The sequence below is a fragment of the Schistocerca nitens genome, chromosome 2 (assembly GCF_023898315.1).
Source record: "Schistocerca nitens isolate TAMUIC-IGC-003100 chromosome 2, iqSchNite1.1, whole genome shotgun sequence".
Classification (NCBI taxonomy): Eukaryota; Metazoa; Arthropoda; class Insecta; order Orthoptera; family Acrididae; genus Schistocerca; species Schistocerca nitens.
The window spans coordinates 875130592-875153917 of record NC_064615.1 but is presented as its reverse complement, the minus strand read 5'-3'; positions in this window follow the sequence as shown (position 1 = coordinate 875153917).

Sequence of the window (23326 nt, the reverse complement as noted above, 5' to 3'; positions counted from 1 at the left end):
GGGTGAACAGACAGGAGGAGACAGAGAGAGAGGGGGGTGGGAAATGGGCAGAGACAAGTGAGAGAAGGAGAGGGACAAAGAAAGAACAGTTGAGGAACAGAGAAAGGGGGAGGAACATAAAGGCAGTAAGAGGTGGAAGAGGAGGGTAGAGAGATGGAGGTAGGAGGAAAAGGATAAACAGAAAGGGGAGGATGTGATATTCGCTATTTTTGGCTTCATTGAAACAGCAAATAGTTAACACTTTCAGCCAGAAGGCGAATACTTGTTTATAAAGAATGATTAATGTATAATAAGGCGTCGCATAGCGAGGGTGGAATTTCCTAAATAATGTAATTCGTCGTATTTGAGCGGCAATATAAACTGAGAAGAATACGGATCGATATGCGGTCCTTCACTATTTTCTTCGCTGGTGAACAAGTGAAGCCTTGAGCGCTAAACACTTGTGCTGTTTTTCTTAAATAAGACGGACGCAGATTTGTGGCGGTCTGATCTAATTTTTACTAAATGTATAAAAACGTCTTCCGTCTCAGTTTGAGTGAAGTGTAAAAAGAAGAACTGTTATAACTTATCGTGTCGACGTACGGGCGACTCAAGAGGACAATGGCTATATAAAAGAGCGCTCAATGCACATGAAGCGGACATAAAAATCTACCGTCATTGTTGTACTAAGCATAAGGTACGATATATGTATCAGTTATAATAAATATTTGTTCTGGAAATACTGAATCATTTAGCAGTGCTCATTCGTATCATCTCCTCAGTATTATTATCATTTTAATTATGCATTTTACTAAGATTACAGACGCCAAGATCAGCAGTCCAATGCGCATGTTACATTAAAAAAAACTGTTTTATCGTCTTCTTGCATCAGCTTTAATATTGAATTCTCTTTTTGTGTGATGTTACAGCTGTTTTTGTGCCCTTAAGAACTTTCTGGTCCCTTAGGAAATTGTTTTATCATAACAATAACTTCAAAACCTGGTATGATCGTATCTACGATCATGAAGTAATTAGAAAGACGATAATGCAACTTCTTAATCAATAGCACCTAGCTATGACTGCTTCAAGCCACGAAAAACTGCAAGTAAAGACTATTCACATTTCATAATGCAATATCATATGACAATGGTCAATCCATGATTCTTACGCCAATTGTGATTGATAAAAACAGCAAACGAAATTTCAAATTCCAACTTTTCCATTGAATAACATCACTTTTATTTTATTACATGACAAGGAGGAGGAGGAAGAGATGGAATTGGAGGCGAGGAGATGAAGAGGTCGGAAGCTGCAGGTGGGCAGATAGAGTGGAGGGGGTGCAGATGGACAGCGAGTGGGGAGGGGATGTAGGAAGTGGGCAAAGAAAGGGGATTGAGGAAATGGACAGAGTGAGAGAATTTGGAAATTTGTGGTAAGGTCTTAAGGGACCAAACTGCTGAGGTCACCGGTCCCTAAGCTTACACCCTACTGAATCTTACTATAACTTCCTCTAAGGACAACATACACACACACACACACACACACACACATGCCCGAGGGAGGACTCGAACCTCCGACGGGGGGAGCAGCGCGGGCCGTACAAGGCGCCCTAGACCGCGCGGTTACCTCGCGCGGCGACAGAGGGGGGGGGGGAGGGGGGGGAGGAGGTTCAAATGGTTCAAATGGTTCTGAGCACTATGGGACTTAACATCTGTGGTCATCAGTCCCCTAGAACTTAGAACTACTTAAACCTAACTAACCTAAGGACATCACACACATCCATGCCCGAGGCAGGATTCGAACCTGCGACCGTAGCAGTCGCGCGGTTCCGGACTGCGCGCCTAGAGCCGCTAGACCACCGCGGCCGGCGGGAGGAGGAGGAGAGGAGGAGATAGAAGACGGGAATAAACACATCCCACAGCAGCGTTCGTACTTGCATAGTAAGTAAATAAAAAAAAAGGAAGGAAAAGAATCCGTTGACGAATATCGTTAAGAAAGTGTGTCACTGTGAAGTGATAGCGGCGCACCTTGAGGTACGTAAACATCTGCGCACCTTGAGGCAGGTAAGCATTTGCAGCCGTCGAGTGCAGCACGCTGGACATGGCGTCAGACCGCCGACCGGTGCCAACAAGGTCGGGAGTGCCTTATTGTATTGTGGGATGCGACGTGGGTGGGGCGGGCGGCATCTGCTGGCTTGTGCTCCTACACACGGGACGGGAGCGCGGCCTGACTCAGCCCATTGTGCGCGCTGACTCACTCCGGCTGCAGCTCCGCTCCGAGGGACGCCGTGTCAGGACCGGCGGCTGGTCAGCTGTGACGCGGGGCCGCCCGGCGCCAGGCAGCACTCAGGTTGCGAAACCCATACCACATCCGCCGCCACGACGTTCTGCGACACGAAACAGGATGTGGCACCACCAGCTGCTTTCGATGCAGGACCCAGAACTGTCCACCGACCAGTACATTACACAGTCTTAAGGGGGGCAGAACGTCAAACGGGCCGACTTGGAGCAGGAGAGGCACCACAGGACATTTCAATTTCCGCTGTGAATACTTTTACAAGTAAATTCATAAAACTTTGTCAACAAGACCAGAAAGGATTCAGGATTCACATTCATAGCAGTGGAAGGTAAGAAACATGACGAAATAATTTGTTTGTAGATGTCAAATTTTTCACTTATCATTGGCTGCATTTGTTGCTACAGGTACACTATTCTTCATAAGTAAAAGAGATTCTTCGATGAATTTTGCACAGAATACATATCATACTTATACGTGTACGAAACTCTAGAATTTACTTAGTTAATGCAAAAATGGATCAGCTGTTACATTTTAAATTTCATGTTCCAAAAAAACTCAAATTTTATAGTGAACTATCTCAGTTTTTACCACAGTTTTCAATAGATTTGGAAAACTCTACAGTTTCATACACCTCTTGGTATGGTTTGTATGTTGTGCAAAATTCATCGAAGAATCTCTCTTACTTATGAAGAAAAGTGTACCTATAGCAACAAATGCAGCCAATAGTAAGTGAAACAATGATGAAATTTCACACGTAAAAAAATAATTTTGTCATGTTTTTGAACTTCCACTGCTATGAGTGTCAATCCCGAATCCTCCCTGGTCATGCTGACAAAGTTTTATGAATTTACTTGTAAAACTATAGACAGTAGAAGTTGAAATGTCCTGTGGTGCCTCTCCTGCTTCAAGTTGGCCCGTTTGACGTCCTACCCCCCTTAAGGGGCAATAGGACGTTCAGTAATATTGTCAGACTGTCAATACATTGACCATCCGAGGGCGCTTATCGAGTTTCAAATGGTTCAAATGGCACTAAGCACTATGGGACTTAACATCTGAGGTCATCAGTCCCCTATAACTTAGAACTACGTAAACCTAACTAACCTAAGGACATCACACACAGCCATGCCCGAGGCAGGATTCGAACCTGCGGTCGTAGCGGTCACACGGTTCCAGACTGAAGCGCATAGAACCGCACGGACACATTTTCCGGCGCTTTTCGAGGTATTGTCAATACTAGAAACACTGACGAGCTGCACTGATGGATCTCAAAGTATTCTCAGTACTGTCCATACGTATTGAACGTGTGACGTCACGTATTGACGGTCTAGCAATAATCTGTATTCAGATGTTGTCACAGCTTCAGGAAACAGCCACGTGGCGTTCGTGTGCACTGTTTATTTTTTCAATTCGCAGTTATATCATACCTTAGATTCAGTTTTTAAGGAGTCTTACAAGAATTTTGATAGGTTTGTGCAAGGGTAGTCATTGAATATTCCACTTCAAGATGTTTGTTAAATGGCCGGCCGCTGGTGGCCGAGCGGTTCTGGCGCTACAGTCTGGAACCGCGCGACCGCTACGGTCGCAGGTTCGAATCCTGCCTCGGGCATGGATGTGTGTGTTGTCCTTAGGTTAGTTAGGTTTAAGTAGTTCTAAGTTCTCGGGGACTTATGACCTCAGCAGTTGAGTCCCATAGTGCTCAGAGCCATTTTTGTTTGTTTGTTAAATAAATATTTTTTAAAGTAAAAATCTTTTAATACATAGACCGCAGTTTTCCTATCACAATCCAAATTCGATAGTTAGTTTCGGTTGCTCTCTGTAACCATCTTCAGATATGTAAAACATGCAGGCAACATAGCCTGGTAAAATAATGTAAAGTCAAGTAGAATGCAGAAACACTGTACAAAAACTGTCCAAAAATATTGGGGCGTCAATTCTAAAAGTAAAAGTGAAAATTTTACAAATCCGTTTAACAATGTGGTACAAAATATGTTAATGCGTATTAGGTAACATACTATTAAAAATGTGAAAAGGCGGCGAATAAGCATTGGAAAGAATCATTAGCTGTAGTCACGCAACAACACGCACTTGTAAATACCAAAACCATAACAGTACGTACTTCAAAAATATCACTGTGAGCAAGCCAGGCAGTAGACCTGTCGAAAGAATTGTAGACCAGAAATCTCAAAAAGCTTAACTCTATATCCGAATGAATCGTAAAACTATAAAGATAACATTGGCATAAAGTTAAAATTACAAGGCAGAGATCTGGTACTACGTTCTTAACTGGGAACATCCCATCTGTAGGTAGCAAATCCTACGTAACTGGCATTAATTCAAGAATAAAATCCAAGAACTTTGTACCTAAGTCCAACTAATTTTAAAACTATAAATATATCACGGGAATGAAGTTGGAAACTACAAGACAGGAAAGCTGTTTTATATAGTTAACTGGCAACATGCTTTATGTAAAAGGCAGATCATAGGTGAGAGTCAAATGATGAAAACATAGAAATACAGCGTAGCGCTCACAAATGTGAACAACAGAACACATGCGTGACAGTCAACAGATGTAAACATCAGAATTAGACAGATCATACTTGAGTGTTAAATAATAAAAACATCACAGTGCAGTGTAGCGCTAAGACTGTGAATAACATTCTGTAGTCTCGCAGGATGACGTAATATATGGACATGTCCAGTTGCATAAGAGAAAGTTGAATAAAAAGCTCATTACTTGCAACAGTATAACGTATTATCGCTAGGACATGCAACGGTTCCAAAAATTGTCAGCTGGTCCGTAGCTGCAAACATATAAGCCAAACATAATATAATACAATAAAGCAATGTGATCAACAGTCAGTCTGCCTTACACAAGAATGATCATCCGTGGTGTGTAAAGTAATCATCTTTATGAAGTGTGTACAGATTGAAGGATAATAGGAAAACGCTGCACGCCTACCAGCCATATAAGACATATCAAAACTAACTGAATTATGCAAGAGATCCTACTGGCCGACCGAAGTAGCCAACACGGGCGACTGGTAGCGCGAGAGCGCTTGCATGTACAAAGATTGACACCTGTATCGTATGTATACTGTAAAGAAACATAGTAATGACGACTAAAAGTGAAGGTAATGTTTAACTTGGACCTAATGTAATAACACAAGGGAATAATAAAAACCTATCAGAGATCGAATAGTCGTCAATGAAATGAAAGTACATACATCAAATATATAGCACCCTAATTGCCCTAAGACTATAAACACCAGAGACCGCAATGCTGTTCAATTGTTCATTAATGAAAGGTAAAGTATTCGTCGAGATGAGGCGACTGTGATAGTAAAATTGAGGTCCAGGTATTAAAAGGGGTTTATTTCAAAAGTTTTTATTTAATAAACCACATCAAGACCCTTCATCAATGTCACGCTTCACCACTTCAAGGTGGTTAACAGAGGGTTCTCTAAGATACTACTTACTTCATTAATTTGAAAATATACTATAGATTGATATATTACATAACAACTTGGAAAAAAAGTTCCCATTTCAAATAGTAATGTTATATTTGCAATGACTAGTAACAGGTCTGCGAAATGCATGCGAGTTTCACCAAATTATCACAAAGCATAGAAAAATTACGTTAATTGCCTGGACAATTCCCTGTCAGGCAGGTATAATCGATTCACGGGTTTCCATATTTACTAATTAACTGTGCTTGCTCATATTACAGAACTAAACTTCGAGCGTTAGAATGACCTGCCTATCGCCGGAAATCTCGAAGTTACTCCTAATCTCTTGTCGACTGCAGTTGCCTGTCACTAACGTATTTTGATTCTCTATTTTAACTCGTATCAACATTAATAACTTGTCGTGTGATGCAGGACCCATCGGAAAATAATTTATGAAATATTTCGGGCCAGTGGTTCTGATTTCAGTCAGTAAATTAACGTGCGGCCAGCTGCTCGTCTTTTCAATCATTCTTGGACCCGTTTCTTCTTTTTCGTTGTTTTCTGTTGCTTGCAAGTTATAGCTAATATATTTGCAGCAAACGCTTTCTTTTGGGTGTTTGACATCTTAACTTTGGAACATCGCGTTGTAAACTGACAGTCTTTGTCAGTGTTATTGATAGTGTGAAGTCATTGTAGGATATTGAATGTTTGACAAACTAGTATTGTCGACAAATACTGAACGTGTGCAGGCTGCTTTCGATGCGTACAAAGGTGCCCACTTAAAATGGAGTTCTAGGAAGATATATAAAAAAGAAACTTTACTTATTGTCTGGTATACAGGTACAGAACAGTGCTCAAATGTTCAAATGTGTGTGAATTCCTAAGGGACCAAACTGCTGAGGTCATCGGTCTCTAGACTTACACACTACTTAAGCTAACTTATGCTACGAAAAACACACCCACCCATGCCCGAGGAAAGTCTCGAATCTCCGACAGTAGGGGCTGCGCAATCCGTGGCATAGCTCCCTAAACCGCGAGGCCACTTCGCGCGGCTAACAGTGCTCCGAGCCAGTCATGTAGGGTAGTATCTTTCACTATTAATCAAAACGTCATGGGTTCTGAGTTCGCCAGCCACTGCTTAAATTTTCAGTAAAAATCATCAGCAATGGCGGCCAAAGATTTCCAGCATAAGAAGTCACCGTCGCTCTGCCATCGGCCTTGTCAGAAAGGGTGGAGGTGCGGTGAGACGTTCAGGGTACTCTCTGTGTGGGAAACAGCCTCTAATAGGTGGAAGAATCAACGACGATCAACGGCATGAGGATACAGAAGGCAATGGAGATACATAACATGAAAAAGTGCCATTATGATCTCTCCACTGGCCAAAAATTTCGGACTATTCCCCCATTCGGGTCTCTGGGAGGGGACTGACAATGGGGAGATAAACATGAGAAAAAGATGGAGTAAGCAAAGAATACACATCAGTCTACGAGTAGGAACAAAGAATGTCAGAAGTTTGAACGTAGTAAGAAAGCCAGAAAATCTGAAAAAGGAAATGCACGGGATCAATCTAGACATAGTGCGGGCCAGTGAAAAGAAATGGAAAGAAGATAAGGATTTTCGCTCAAACGTAAATTGGGGTATAACAACAATATCAGAAAATGATGATCTAGAGAAGAAAGTACAAAAATGTTCATGGATAATCAGCTATACAGAAATAATTCTCTGCGGAATGAAATAAACAGGAAGTGCGGGGAAACTAAGACTAAATGGCTGCATGTAAAATATAAAGAAATCGAAAAAGGCATCAACGTCGGAAGGACTCACTCGGCATATACACTCCTGGAAATTGAAATAAGAACACCGTGAATTCATTGTCCCAGGAAGGGGAAACTTTATTGACACATTCCTGGGGTCAGATACATCACATGATCACACTAACAGAACCACAGGCACATAGACACAGGCAACAGAGCATGCACAATGTCGGCACTAGTACAGTGTATATCCACCTTTCGCAGCAATGCAGGCTGCTATTCTCCCATGGAGACGATCGTAGAGATGCTGGATGTAGTCCTGTGGAACGGCTTGCCATGCCATTTCCACCTGGCGCCTCAGTTGGACCAGCGTTCGTGCTGGACGTGCAGACCGCGTGAGGCGACGCTTCATCCAGTCCCAAACATGCTCAATGGGGGACAGATCCGGAGATCTTGCTGGCCAGGGTAGTTGACTTACACCTTCTAGAGCACGTTGGGTGGCACGGGATACATGCGGACGTGCATTGTCCTGTTGGAACAGCAAGTTCCCTTGCCGGTCTAGGAATGGTAGAACGATGGGTTCGATGACGGTTTGGATGTACCGTGCACTATTCAGTGTCCCCTAGACGATCACCAGTGGTGTACGGCCAGTGTAGGAGATCGCTACCCACACCATGATGCCGGGTGTTGGCCCTGTGTGCCTCGGTCGTATGCAGTCCTGATTGTGGCGCTCACCTGCACGGCGCCAAACACGCATACGACCATCATTGGCACCAAGGCAGAAGCGACTCTCATCGCTGAAGACGACACATCTCCATTCGTCCCTCCATTCACGCCTGTCGCGACACCACTGGAGGCGGGCTGCACGATGTTGGGGCGTGAGCGGAAGACGGCCTAACGGTGCGCGGGACCGTAGCCCAGCTTCATGGAGACGGTTGCGAATGGTCCTCGCCGATACCCCAGGAGCAACAGTGTCCCTAATTTGCTGGGAAGTGGCGGTGCGGTCCCCTACGGCACTGCGTAGGATCCTACTGTCTTGGCGTGCATCCGTGCGTCGCTGCGGTCCGGACCCAGGTCGACGGGCACGTGCACCTTCCGCCGACCACTGGCGACAACATCGATGTACTGTGGAGACCTCACGCCCCACGTGTTGAGCAATTCGGCGGTACGTCCACCCGGCCTCCCGCATGCCCACTATACGTCAGCTGCTCAAAGTCCGTCAGCTGCACATACGGTTCACGTCCATGCTGTCGCGGCATGCTACCAGTGTTAAAGACTGCGATGGAGCTCCGTATGCCACGGCAAACTGGCTGACACTGACGGCGGCGGTGCACAAATGCTGCGCAGCTAGCGCCATTCGACGGCCAACACCGCGGTTCCTGGTGTATCCGCTGTGCCGTGCGTGTGATCATTGCTTGTACAGCCCTCTCGCAGTGTCCGGAGCAAGTATGGTGGGTCTGACACACCGGTGTCAATGTGTTCTTTTTTCCATTTCCAGGGGTGTAGAAAAGTAAAACAACGTTCGGTGAAATTATGGAGGTGGGAAAAATTAAGAGTGCTATGATAATTACACTGTTAAATACAGAGAGAAGAGAGAGTAGCTGGAAAGAGTGCATTTAAGGCCTCTATATGGGGGAAGACTTACCTGATTATCTAACAGAAGAAGAACCTGGAGTCGATATGGAAGACATAGGGGATCCAGCATTAGACTCAGAATTTTAAAGTGCCTTTGAAGTTTCATATCAAATAAACTTCAATGGACAGAGAACTTTTGATCGGAATGTTTAAAATCGTTGCTGGATAAAGGCAACCAAACAAGTATTCAAGTTGATTTATATAATCTATGAGATTGGCGACGTACCATCAGATTTCCGGAAAAATGTCGTCCACACAGTTCCGAAGGTAGCAAGGGCAGATATGTGCGAAAACTATCGCACGATCAGATTATTATCTCATGCATTCCATCAGCTGACAACAATAATGGAAAAGGATTACAATCAGTTTCGCCTTCAGAGAGGTAAAGGCAAGAAAGAGGCGGCTCTGACCTTTGCGCATGATATTGAAATCAAGAAAGAAGAAAAATGAAGAAACGCTCACATGATTTGTTGATCTAGAAAAGTGTACAACAATATGAAATGGAGGAAGATATTCGAACCTCTGAGAAAAATAGGAGTAAGCTACAGGGAAGGACGGGTGATATACAACCAGCGGAAAATGCTGCTATCGGCGCACGTAAAAGACCAAGACGCTCCCGTTTGAAAGACTGACAGAAAAATGGGGAACCAGCTGCCTCAGTTGTCATTCCGCCTTCCTCGCCATACGTTTTGAAATGCCAACAAATTCGCTTTCTTTTAACAGAGAGCATTCTAAATTTTTTTTATCCAGTCTCTCTTTGTAGTTAAACTTCATTCTCAGCATCTTCCTCTCATTTCCTCTATCTACGTATGTCCTTCTCCCACTGTCTCCTTTTTCTCCCAATGTTTTACATTACATCCCAGTGCTACTGTTTCCTCTCACTTACACTGTTACCATTTGTCTTTCTTTCGCACTGCCTCTGTCTCCACCATACTTCAGCACATCAAAAATTCTGGCTGCTCCAACTAAATGTTTCCACACTACGCAAGATTTAAAATTTCCGTCGAAAATGTACCCTCCCATATACGCTATGTGATCAGAAGTATTCGGACACCGCCAAAAATATACGTTTTTCATATTGGGTGCATTTTGCTGCCATCTGCTGCCAAGTACTCCATATCAACTATCTCAGTAGTCATTAGACATCGTCAGAGATCAGAAAGGGGCACTCCTCGGAACTCACGGACTTCGAACGTGTGTCAGGTGATTGGGTGTCACTTGTATCATACGTCTGTACCCGAGATTTCCACAAACATCACTAGGTCCACTGTTTCCAATGTGATAGTGAAGTGGAAACGTGAAGGGACACGTACAGCACAAAAGACAGAGACTGCCGACAGTTGAAGAAGGTCGTAGTGTGTAATGGGCAGACATCTACCCAGACATTCACACGGGAATTCCAAACGGCATCAAGATCTACTGCAAGTATTATGACAGTTAGGTGGAAGGCGAGAAAACTTGGATTTCATGGTCGAGCGGCTGCTCATAAGCCACACATTACGCCGGTACATGCCAAACGACGCCTCGCTTGGTGTAAGGAGCGTAAACATTGGATGACTGAACAGTGGAAAAACGATGTGCGGAGTGACGAATCACGGTACACGATGTGGCGACCTGTTGGCAGGGTGTGGGTATGGCGAATGTCTGGTGAACGTCATCTGCCAGTGTATGCAGTGCCAACAGTAAAATTCGGAGGCGGTGGAGTTAAGGCGGATTTCATGGAGGGGGGTTGCACCCCTTGTTGTTTTGCGTGGCACTACCATAGCACAGGCCTACATTGACGTTTTAAGCACCATCTTGCTTCCAACTGTTGAAGAGCAATTCGGGGATGGCGACTGCATCTTTCAACACGATCGAACAGCTATTCATAATGCACGGTCTGTGGCGGAGTGGTTACACGACAATAACATCCCTGTAATGGACAGGCCTGCACAGAGTCCTGACCTGAATACTGTAGCACACCTTTGGGATGTTTCGGAACGCAGGCTTCGTGTCAGGTCTCACCGACCAACGTTGATACCTGTTGTAACACTTTTGTCACTAAATGTAACTGTGTTTTCTCTTTTGATGCTAGTCAATTGTCAGGATGAGCATCACTGCAATGGGCATTTAATGCTAAAGCATTATGTCAGGGTGAAAATACTAAATTAATTAATTTTTCTCTCTTAACAACATGTGGGCAGGGTGGGTTCTTCCTTGACTCGGGTATGAGGTAGAATGAAACAGCATTTTTACATAACTTTTATTGAAGATTTGTACAACCGTTTCCTTACTCGATGTCCTGGCTCTGAGAGCGGCAGCTGTGTCGTTTGTGAAGCCTTCTGCTGCGGCAGCGGCGGCGTCTGATTACGCGTGGCAGTGTGTATCTCGTGTCGCCGTCTCGCCCAGCTGACTGCAGATGCGCAGCGCGAGGTGGCCCGTTTAATTATTGCGAGCGAAGTCGTGCATCGGATGGTGATACCTTGGATGTGGCGTCCCAGTGTTTCTCTTCTCTAAGCGGCCGCGTGTGTCAGTGTTGTGCGTCGGCCAGCGGAGCGGCGCGGCAGGGGAAGGACAGTGTCCCGGACTCGAACAACGGACTCCAGCTTGCCAGTCTTCGGCTGTCCGAACTTCATCCCAGCTCACAGGTGACTGCTGATGTGAGGACGTCTCCTTCCCGTCCTCACGAGTCACCCGGGTACGTAAAAATCAGACTTCAAATACCTTTTAACTTCTTTCTTCTGGCGCCGAGGCTGCTTCTTGCTATTCCATTACAGCAGCGGACTTGGTGCGTCTATGCATGATGTAGTCTCTTCTTGCATGACGGTCTTCAGCACCGAAACTGACTGAAAACTACTGCTACTCTTCTCTTCTTCCTTTGTCTTCCTCCATCGGGCCCACTGCGTCTCGCGTATTTATTCACTTCAGTCCACTGGAGGTGAACGACTTCACGGTCATTGCCTCGTCTGTCACATTGAAAAGCTTCTCGAAGAATCTTCTTAACGTCGGTCATTGGCTCTTGGAATGTAGGCGAGGGCCTTTGATCACATGTGACGACTGAGAAACACGTGAGCCGGTCATTGCCTCTTCTGTCACGTTGAAAAGCTTCTCGAAGAATCTTCTTAACGTCGGTCATTGGCTCTTGGAATGTAGGCGAGGGCCTTTGCTCACATGTGACAACTGAGAAACACATGAGCCGGTCGGGCGATGCCCTGACGGCTGAATCGACAGCGTCCGCTTATGTGGAACTTGCTGACTTCACGGTCATTGTCTCTTCTGCTCTGCTGTTCTGCCCGCTGTTTGCTAGTATGTAACTCTCTAAACTAAACCAAGTTTTTCATTTATATTCTAATTTCTACTTCACTTTGATTTCACTAATTTATTTACTTAAGTACCACTCAACACTGTCCTCAGTGCAACACTTCGTGAATAATAGGCTGCCATTCCGTAAGAAACCTTCCAGCACCTGATTGAACGTATGCCTGCGAGAGCGGAAGCTGTCATCAAGGCTAAGGGTGGACCAACACCATATTGCATTAGGCCTACCGATGGAGGGCGCCACGAACTTGTATGTCATTTTCAGTTGGGTGTCCAGATACTTTTGACCACATAGTGTATATCTACAGGTTAAAGCTAGATGGTATGGGACGGTCCAAACCCCTTTGACTTATGTATGGTCTTCACTCATCTATATTTTTCATTTTCACTTTCTACTCTCTCTTTTCCTCCCACTTTTTCTGTCTACAACCATCTCTCTCCCTCTTTTGCTACCTATTTTTCTCTCCCATCATCGTTGTCTCTTTTCTCTTTCTCTCCCAGTGGCACAGTCTCTCTCTGTCACTCTCTTTCAACAGAAAGAAGCGCCAAAATTTTTGGTGAGGAAGGCGGAATGAGGACTGACGCCGCTGGTTCCCCTCTTTTCTGCCAGATTTTTTCAAAGAGGATCATCTTGCCCTTTTTCGTACTCCGACAGGAACATTTTTCTTCTGGTTCCCTTCTTTTCCCTGTTCTAGCAAGATGTGCTACTCATTCAAAACGACTTCAATAGGTCAGTAAAGTTTTGACAGTTTATTTATACGTCCCGACATGTTTATATACAGGGTGCCCATAATTAAAGTTCCGGTTTCAAAACGCTGCAGAAAGAGAATCACTGCTCAGAATGACGTCAAAATTAATGAAAATTTTGCTGTCAAATGGGGCAGTAAACGTCTTAACGTAAATGGGGTCGACTACAAATGACGGATGAAACGAAACACGATGGCTGTGGCGTAAGTTGCACATTGCGCCGTTCGTACTATTCAGTGTTCATGACTGCACAAGCTTCACAATCAACTGTTATTGCACTGTCAGTTAGGTAATGTCGTCACCAAGCCAAGATCGTTCCCCATCGGATTTGAAAAAATCGATTTTAGTTGTCCTGAGGCCAAAAACAGCATAAAAAGCAAAATGAGACCGGTTCTTAACCGTTGTGAGACTGGCGCAGGACACGTTCAGTACACTGTCCTCCATTTAGTGCCACAAGTTGAAATAGAGAAACAGCATTTTCGACAACAGATCGGACTGTCTCGGGTGTCACATTCAGAATGCGATGCGTAATAAGTACCTTCAGTTCAGCTAAGTTCCTAATTAGAGTGCTGAACACATCTTTCACGTAACACCACAGCCAGAAGTCATACAAATTATTTTCTTTCTTATTTTACTCGTCTAGTTCCTTAGGGGCAAATTGAGGAGCAAATCTCCAAGACCATCGAACTTGTCAGTACATGAAATTACAACATAAAAGTAATAACAGATAAAATGTTTATGAACCCAAAAAAGATAAGCCATAAATTTACTTAAACGAAATCAACAATATAACATGGGAATAAGCTTAATTTTTCACGGAACTCCTAGACAGAATACGAGAGTCCTATGACGAAACTCTTCAGTTTCGATTTGAAATCGCGTGGATTATTGCTAGGAGTATTGAATTCTTGTGGTAGCCTACTGAAAATGGGTGCAGCAGCATACTGCACACCTTTCTGCACAAGAGTCAAGGAAGTGCAATCCAAACACAGATTGGATTTCTGCCTAGTATTAACTAAGCTGCTAATCCTTGGGAATAAGCTGCTATTTTTAAACAAGAAACGACTATAAAGAATATATATGTTGAGAGGCCAATGTCAGAATACCCAGACTAGCGAACAGGTTTCGAGAAGAAGTTTGCGAATTTACACCATTTATTGCCCGAACCGACCGTTTCTGAGCCGAAAATATCCTTTGAGATTCGGAAGAATTACTCCAAAATATAATACCATACGTCATAAGCGAATGAAATTAAGTAAAGTAGACTACTTTTCGTGTCGAACTATAATTTACTTAAATACCGTTCGAATAGCAAAAACGGCTGCATTAAATCTTTGAACAAGATCTTGAACGTGGGCTTTCCACGACAGTTTACTATCTATCTGAACCCCTAAAAATCTGAACTGTTCAGTTTCACTAAACATATGACCATAATCTGAAATTGAAACGTCAGGTTTTCTTGAATTGTGTGCTAGAAACAGTGAAAACTGAGTCTTACTGTGATTTAGCATTACTTTATTTTCTACAAGCCATGAACTTATGTCATGAACTGCACTATTTGAAACAGTGCCAATGTCGCACACAGCATCCTTTACTACCAAGCAACTGTCATCAGCAAACAGAAATATTTTAAAATCATCTGTAATACTGTAACACTTTGTACAAATAAGGAACAGGTGATCTGGACGGCCAGGCTGAAGGTAAACGACGGCTGATAAATCTGGCATTTCCGAAATACCTCTGCAGCAGCCGCTTCACTAGCTGTTCAATATGTGGAGGAGCGACATCTTGTATAAAAACGATCATACCCACACATCCATGCTGTTGAAGGGTTGGAACGATGTTGGTGCGCAGACTCTCATAAAATTTGACGATGACCATACAGGTAACAGGACCCGCAGGAAACATTTCCCCGAAAATATGTAGACCTACGATGAATGATACTGTTAACCGGCAACCCACAGTCATCTTTGCGGAATGATGATGTGCATGCGGATTTTCCATTGCTTATATTCCGTAATTGTGCGTGTTAATGTGCCCTTGGAAATAGGTTTCATGTGTTCACAGAATGTTCCGTGGCCATTCAATGTCCACTTCCATGGGAGCAAGAAATTCTAGAGCGAACGTTTTTCTTGCAGGAAAGTCAGCAGGAAGCAACTCCTGAACATAGGTGATTTTTTGTGAATAACATTGCAGGATGTTTCGTAGGATTTTATGCAGCGTGCTCGCAGGCATGTCCAACGTCAGGGCAATTCCCCGTGCAGTCCATGTTTGCACACAACGCTTGACCCTTCTTGCAATGGTATAGCTGTCAGACGTAACATCAACTGCTTTTCTTCAGCTGCCACAACGCACTCCAAACCAACCTGTCTTCGAATTTTGTATTTATTTTCTCCAGACCAGTAGCAGATATCGGACCAATGCCTTTTTTCATACACTTGAGTGTTAGGAACTACAGCAGGGCATCGTGCTTCATTGAGGCAAATTAAGCGCCTCTGATGCGAACTGAGGAACAGCCATATGCTGCGTGTGTGTTGGTGTGCATTTCTGACGCTTTGGTCAATTTTTTCCCCATGATGTTTCCGCCTGCGACAATAATATGCTGTTCAAAATTGTCGTCGTTCTGAACAGTGGTTTTCTTTTTATTGCGTTGTGAAAGTGCAACTTTAATTATGGACATACTGAACTTTGACACATGTAAACAACAAACATGTTGTTGTGGTCTTCAGTCCTGGGACTGGTTTGATGCAGCTCTCCATGCTACTCTATCCTGTACAAGCTTCTTCATCTCCCAGTACCTACTGCAGCCTACATCCTTCTGAATCTGCTTAAGTGTATTCATCTCTTGGTCTCTACGATTTTTACCCTCCACGCTGCCCTCCAGAACCAAATTGGTGATTCCTTGATGCCTCAGAACATGTCCTACCAGCCGATCCCTCCTTCTAGTCAAGTTGTGCCACAAACTTCCCTTCTCCCCAATCCTATTCAACACTTCCTCATTAGTTATGTGATCTACCCATCTAATCTTCAGCATTCTTCTGTAGCACCACATTTCGAAAGCTTCTATTCTCTTCTTGTATAAACTATTTATCGTCCACGTTTCACTTCCATACATGGCTACACTCCATACAAATACTTTCAGAAACGACTTCCTGACACTTAAATCAATACTCGATGTTAACAATATAACGTTAACGCAAATTCGTTTGCTTTACATTTTTATTGGGTACTTTGTTCATAGATCGCAATTCATCATAACGCCAGGTTTATGATTTGTATCTTAAAAGAATAAAACTATTATTAGTAGTATTTTACTGAATTTCCAGTCTTATCCAGTCTTACATTATTTATGATAGCCATTTCAAGTTTTTCCAAAGATGTCAAAAACCACTTCAGGAAATTTTTTGTCTCTGAAGTACCACTTTGGACATATTTGTATAGGCATGCCCGTTATAAAGAAACAGAGCGTCGTAAAGTTTCACTGGTGAAAAAATGCTGACTGTAAACATAGTTTCATAACAGCAGAAGCCTTGCGATGACCCTAGAACCCTTGCCATGCGTTCACTACGTCAGTTAATGCCGCATTTAGGCCTCGTACCGCATGTTGCGTGTGTAGTTTACGTTCATAAGTACAGTATATCTCAACCTATGGCTCTCGGTAATGGATAATGATCAAAGAAGTTTAAAGATTTGCCGAGAACGTCATCTTAAGATCACACTGTAAAAATTTCGACAATTTGGCACGACTATAAATTACAGAAGGAGCCATCCTCAGAACTGGTTCTTTTGCTACCGAAAAACCGTGGTTTCTCTACTGTGTCTTAATAACGAATTCATATTTTCGAAAACAGGGAAATGGCATTTCTATATGAAAGTCTGAAGAATATACAGTTAAAATTTGAGTCATTTGCTATAGTCTGTTAGTTATGTAATTGCGGTCCATGGTGCAAAAACGGGAAAAAACTACTTTTGCTATATCCTATATAGGTACTGTAATTGTGAAGCTCTGGAGAAGTTCCCCGAAAATATCATCTTAAGAAGACACGGTAAAAATTTCAGTGCTGTGCCATGAATAGAAATTATAGACGTGACCATCTCCACAACTGGTACTTTTCATACTCAAAAATCATCGTTTTTCGGAGTTTTCTCAGGAATCGCTCATGAACAAATGGTGTTTTTATAAGCCGCTTAAGGTCCACCCTAGATCAAACTTACTGAAAAAGAACCACCAACCTGCTCAATTTGTCTGGGTTGGAGGCAGTGTGTAATGTTTAGATTTTGATGCTCTGCTGTAGGAAAGCTACAGTATGTCTGTTCTTCCGAGGGTATACAAACAGTCGCTACACCAAAGGCTATCCAAAACACTTGCCCCTTTGCCTCTGTGATCAACAGAATCCGAGGTATGGCCTCCTGAAAAATCATATTTTCGCTCGCGGCGTTTTGGAAGCGTATTCGTACCGTGCGCTGTCATGCATGGACCGGTATGTACAAGAAACAAGAGAGAACAATAAGAGAGGAAGATCAAGACGAAGAGCTCGTATTAAAAAGGGTGTGAGGGCTGCAGTCTTACGCTCCTACTGATCAGTCGATGAAGCAATGACGGAAATAAAAGGAAGTTTGAAGAGAAGGAATAAAATTCAGGGTGGAATTACATCAAATATAAGATTTGCTGCTGACATTGCTATCTTCAGTAAAAGTGAAAAAGAGTTACAGGATATGTTGAATGAAATAAACAGTCTAATAGACATCGAATGTGGATTGAGAGTAAACAGGAGGAAGAGAAGTTGCACAGACTTAACATCAGAATTGGAGGACACGAAGTAGACGAAGTTAAGGGATTCTGCTATCTTAGAAGCAAAATAACCCTTGACGGACGAAGCAAGGAGGACATAAAAAGTAGGCTGGCACAGTCGAAGAGGGCATTCCTGGCCCGAGTAGTCTGCCTTATGTCGAGGAAGAAATTTCTGAGAATGTACGTTTGGAGCACAGCATAGCACGATAGTGAATCATGGGCAGTGGGAAAACCGAAACAGAAGAGAATCGAAGGATTAGAGACGTAACGCTACATAAGAATGTTAAAAATTAGGTGGACTGATATGGTGCAAAATGAGGAGGCTCTCCACAGAACCAGCGAGGTAAGAAATGTATTTAAAACACAGACAAGAAGAAGGGACAGGGTGCTAAGTACATCTGTCATAACATCAGGGGAGAACTTCTATGGTGCTGAAGGGAGCTGTAGAGGGTAAAACGTATAGAGGAAGACAGAGATAGGAATACATCCAGCAAATAATTGAGGACGTGGGGTCCGCCGGCCGCTGTGACAGAGCGGTTCTACGCGCTTCAGTCTGGAGCCGCGCTGCTGCTGCGGTCGCAGGTTCGAATCCTGCCACGGGCATGGATGTGTGTGATGTCCTTAGGTTATGTAGGTTTAAGTAGTTCTATGTCTAGGGGACTCATGACCTCAGATGTTAAGTCCCATAGAGCTTAGAGCCATTTGAACCATCTGAACCAGTAAGTGGGGTCTAAGAGATACAGTAGAGCGTCGATTATCCGAAGTAATTGGGGGACATGGGTGTTCGGAAAACTGGTTTTTCGGATAATCGAACTGTACATGTTTATTTGCCAAAAAAAAGTACTGTACAGTAAATTTATTCATAAAAACAGACATCTCTTTTAGTATTACAAAGTAACATACAAAGGCAAGTTCAGTAGGAATATATAATATATGGCACAATTTATTGAACAAAAATATATACATATTACATACGCATTTTGCATGAACAATACACACAGTATACAAAATTAACGTCTAAAAAAATCCTTTATTTTGGTCTGTCTAAGCAAGCCTACACGCTTACGAGCAGGTATGTCACGTACTTTTTTCATTACAGATATCTGAAACTGGTCACTTTCATCTTGGGCTTCAAACCATCGAAAGGCAGTATCTAAACAAGTGAACGCCTCAGAAGCTGTTGGTATACTTTCATCTTCACTTTGTGGAGCACTGATTGATGAGATGCTGGCGGCGTCATCTTTATCATCGCCGACGTTTACAGTCTCGCTGTCCTGCATGATTTGGTGTCCTGGATCTGCATCATCGATATTCATCCATTCATGAACGTCTTCTTCATCACATTCGTGGCAATCTATTTCTTTTAGCATACCGAGAATTTCGGACATATCATTCCGTTCGTCATTTTCAATCATACCTTATGAATTTTCTTCTGTGTCAAAAATTCTCTTCCTTTACACTATTCCATGCTGCGCTGATCATATAGGACAAGTCTTTCAAGTCAATATTCTTATGATTTCTTAAGAGAGTAACAGGTGCGAGGCGAGCGAGTACACAGTTCGTTAAGCGGTCGTTCGGTTGACCGACGTTCGGATAATCGACGCTCTAGTGTACTTTGAAATCAAGTGGTTGGCGCAAGAGAGGAATTAATTTCAGACCGCATCAAACCATTCGGAAGACTGATAACAAAAAAATGCACCCCCCCCCCCCACACACACACACACGGTCACGTACGCACCCACGCACACAGTTTAGTAGAAAAAATACACGATTAAATTTAGGTGATTTGGGGGGCGTATACATGAACTGGCGAGTTCCACAGTGCTTAGAGGTTCGCGTTAAAATGTATATGGATTTATAATAATATATTGTAACTGTGGTGTCACCGCTAGACACCACACTTGCTAGGTGGTAGCTTAAATCGGCCGCGGTCCATTAGTACATGTCGGACCCGCGTGTCGCCACTGTCAGGATCGCAGACCGAGCGCCACCACAAGGCAGGTCTCGAGAGACGTACTAGCACTCGCCCCAGTTGTACGACGACATTGCTAGCGACTACACTGATCGAAGCCTTTCTCTCATTTGCCGAGAGACAGTTAGAATAGCCTTCAGCTAAGTTAATGGCTACGACCTAGCAAGGCGCCATTAACCATTTGTAACGTTGCATGTACCTCAAGATACTCACTTGTATCATCCAGAATGCTGTATACCAAAGGACAATATAAAAGTTAAGTGTTCTAGTAGCTACGTTCTTTTCTTTATCACATTCATTACGAATCCTGTTCCAGACTTAACGCCAGACGGCGTGAGTTGACGCGTGCCCTTTCGGCTACTTCACTGTGGACTGGCTGCCTTAACAGTCCACTACAGTAACACAGTTCGAAGGCCCTGAAAGATAACGTGGGGTTGAAACCAACCCTGGTGCTGATGAGAGCTTTACCTTATATAGGTAGTGACATTTACATGACATGTACAGTTACCTCAATTTCCATTGCTTCAACATTGTGCCACAGTTCATTGATCGTAGAGGATGACGGCATGTTAGTCTCTAGGAAACCCATGATCAGATGTTTTCAGTGGGTGAAATATCTGGAGGACATGCTGACAAAGAAAGAGACGCACACTCTGTATCGCTTTTGGTAAGGTCCGCCCGAGAAACGCGCAGTTGCATTGCCTTGTTGAAAGGTAACTCCACGGTGACCACTTAGACAGTACACGGGCACTGTCCTTGACATATGAAAGTGTAGCAGCTATGTGAACCACTGGAGACCGTGTTGTCATCACAGCTTGTGCTGGACCCGTATGGCGATGATTTATGCAATACGAAAACGTTACTTCCCATTGGAGCCTCCACACCCAAATACAACCATTGCGATGCTGTACACAGAACCGGGACTGGTCTGGAAAGACGACGTGGTAGCACTCCTATGTCGAGTGCAGTCGTTGGCCGCATCACTACTGACGAGTTTCTCTCTGCTGCCTGTTCAAGGGAAGCAGAACAACGATCACTGCGCTGAAAGCCTATGCTCCACTAGACGTCGTCGCTCAGACAGAATCATTTGCTGGCTCAAGGTACGCCGCGTGGCTGTACGATCCTGCATGGCCGAGCTATCAGTAAGCCATCTCTCATGCGCTGGTCTCGCGGGGTGGCTGATCCTGCATGTTGTTTCGTGTGGCTCTCCTGAATCCATCGATTCTATATCTGTCAGTCAAGCGTCAGATTCCGAGCAACGCAAGTGTTTCACTATACGGGGTATAACTAAATTCCCTTTACAGACTTTGAGGGCATGTTCCTTATACCAAAATAAAATGCCTAGTAAACTGACATACTGCCGGGAGAGCGCCTGACCACATGCCCCTCCACATCCGCATCCAGTGACGCCTGTGGAATGAGGATGACACGGCGGTCGGTCGGTCCGTTAGGCCTTCCAAGGCCTGTTCGGACGGAGTTAAGTTTAGTTAAGTCGGCTCTAAAATGCATACCTTAAGAGCTATGACTACTTGTTCATCCTTGATACTGTGAAACACATTCGTACTGCAAGTTCTTTGCTTTCTGTGTGCTGGGAGGAGGTAGTATCGATCAAAACGAGAAAAATATTTACAAGAAATATGTTATCTAAACTGCGTACCTTAAGAGCTATGAAAACTTGCTCCTCTACGCTATTCTGATAATACATCTTCTGTTTGTAACAAATGCTCATAGCTGTCAAGGTGTGCCTCATAGAGTCCATGTTTACTGGATATTGCTCTTTTGTTTTGGTCCGTACTACCTCCTCCCAAAATATTGGAACCAAAGAGTTTTCAGTAGAATAGATTTGTTTCACAGCATCGAAGATGAACCAATGCTCGTAGTTGTTAAGGTATGCATCTTAGAGGCCACATTTAGTTTTTTTTTTTTAGCTTTTTCTTTTCTTTTTGTTTAGTGTAAGGAAGCTGTCATCAGAGCCGTAAAGGAAATTTAGTTACATCTTGAATAAAGAAATAGACGGTATTAGTCATACCTACTTTGTGCCGTTTCTCTCAAATGCTAACAGTTTGCATACCCAAGCATCCAGTACATTTCATGCCAGTTTGACTTTCGTTGCAAGCCGTCTGAATGGTGCTGCAATTTACTGGCCAGTAGTGTATTATAAACTGAAAAACGAACAATAAACAAAAGCTTCGCTTCCAAAGCACAAAGGCAAGAAAAATAGGATGACAGGTACTGAGTCATAAGGTACATGCCTTAACATCACTGTCGTACTTGTGCCTTAACTGTACTGGTTTAATAAAGAGCTCTGTTCATAGTGATGTCAGAGCATTTTATTATCAAGGTTGCGTTCGCTATATGCAGCAAGGAAGAAAAGAGGGATGCAATTGTTTATGCAAAGCTCCACTCGTAGGCATGTCGGAAAATTTTATTATCAGGCATCCGTCGGCCGTATGCAGCAAGAAAGAAATGAGGGGTGTGATTCTCTTTCTGTATTCTGAAGGGGATAAAGCTGCGGAAAATATTCGCAGAATGCAGCTGCAGCAAGGTGACAGTTGTCTTACTCAACAAAAAAATTATGAGCGAATAAATCACGTTAAAAGTGGATGTGCAGCTGTCTGCAGCGAAGAGCGTTAGTGTAAGTCACAAACTTCGAAAACGGACAGGATCACTGAAAAAGTTAAGCGAGCGATTCATGATGACATTGACCCAAAATTAATTATATTCATGGACCAGCAGTTTCAATCGTTCATCACTTTCTTAACTATCTCAAAGTTTATCTTAATTAAGTATGAGGTCAGTATAAGACAGACGCAAAAAGAAACGTCTAAATCACATTTAAGGCGTCTTGAAAACAGTAACCGTTAATGCGATGTGTGTGTCTATTACTACGAACCACAGAGTAAGTGGCAGAGCGTAATGTGGAATCACATGTCCCAGCCTACACTGAGACGTGGCACGCCATTCTCTCACTTTAATAACATTGTCAGTCAAATTAACGTTCATATTTTACGTCATGATCTCGGTGCTCCCCATTACTACGTTTCGTATGTGTGGTTTATGACTTTTTACAGAAGGAAATTGTGGACAGAATGTTCTTACAACTGTGAACCTGTGGAGAACTTGTATCCGAGGGATCGTGGTGGAGGTGACGGAGAACAGGTAGAGGAATGAACTGGGGGCCATAAATGCTGAGAGCAGCGACCGGGCTGTGTGAGTGATTCTGGGAAGCAGCGTTCAGTGGATCATACCTGCAGAGGGACTTCTAGCCGAACCCCTCCCCTCCTTCCATTTAGAGCGTCGGTTCGCAAAATATTTTACCTGAGACAGGCGCCAGTCCGTCGCAAAGGCGGCCAATTGACGGAAAGTGGATGCCATTTAAGAGAGACTTCTGTAAACTGAGCTCTGT